Source organism: Merops nubicus, unplaced genomic scaffold, assembly GCF_000691845.1.
Source record: "Merops nubicus isolate BGI_N331 unplaced genomic scaffold, ASM69184v1 scaffold36501, whole genome shotgun sequence".
NCBI classification, from domain to species: Eukaryota; Metazoa; Chordata; class Aves; order Coraciiformes; family Meropidae; genus Merops; species Merops nubicus.
In genome coordinates, this window is record NW_008590901.1 from 1,589 (window position 1) to 2,653 (window position 1,065).

Sequence of the window (1,065 nt, forward strand, 5' to 3'; positions counted from 1 at the left end):
GTCAAGTGAGGTGCTGGGCACAGGGAGCGGGCAGGAGAGTGGGTCAGCCTGGCATGCTGACGAGGGGACCTGTGGCACAGCCCTTCACAGGAGTGATGGCAAGGGGACCTGGGGGTCCATGCCACCTCCTGCCAGGCACAGTGGGCGGACGCTGGGGTAGACACGACCGGCAGTAATTAACGGTTGAACTTAATGGGCTGTTCGTAGGAGCCACAGTCACGCTGAGACGTCAGGCACTGCACAGCCCCAGCCCACGCACTCCTCCCGCAGCGTCTGGCCATGGCTGTCCTTGGGTGACCTGCCCGGCTGGAGGTGCCACACCACGGGCAGCTCTGCAGCCAGGGACAGGCAGCCCAGCTGATGCCCTCCTTTCCTGCCCTGCCTCGGCTGCACGAAGCAGAGCAGCACCCATGGACGTGCTTCAACACGTTGTGCCCTGGCAGCTTCTGTGCCATCTCACCCAGCCTCAGCGTGGCTGTGCCAGCCCGGAGCTGCTGTGCACCTTGCCCGGGCAGGGCTGGAGCAGAGCCCCCAGTGCCTCCCCGCTGCACCCCAGCCCTGCGGGTCCCCACCCTCAGCACCAGCCCAAAACGGCCACCCGTGTGGCATCACACAAGGGCAGATGTCCCTCGCCCTGGCAGGGTCAGTCCTGTCGTGGCCCCTCTGGCGAGCACTGACCGCTGCCCGCACCTCTCGGAGCCGATGCTGGCACTATGCTGGCACTGGCTGCCCTCCGGCTGCCCACGCATCCAGGGAGAGGGAATTCTCCCAGCTCAGCATCCTGCCTGGGGCCGAGATTGATGGGCTGCACCCTTGGGTGCCCAGGTGCAGGCACGGCATCACTGTGCTCCCGGCTCAGCACCACTGCAGGTCTGGCTCAGCACCTCATGAGCGTCTGGGGGAGCCGGGGACCCAAACAGCTCCCACAGGGCTCACCTGTGGGGATGAGCTGCTGAGCACCGTGTGGGCTCGGCCGGGCGGTGTGGGGTGCCAGCCTGCCGTGGGAGTGCCCGCTCTGTGGATGCACACAGGTAGCCCAGTCCCATCCTGCAGCAGTCCATCCTG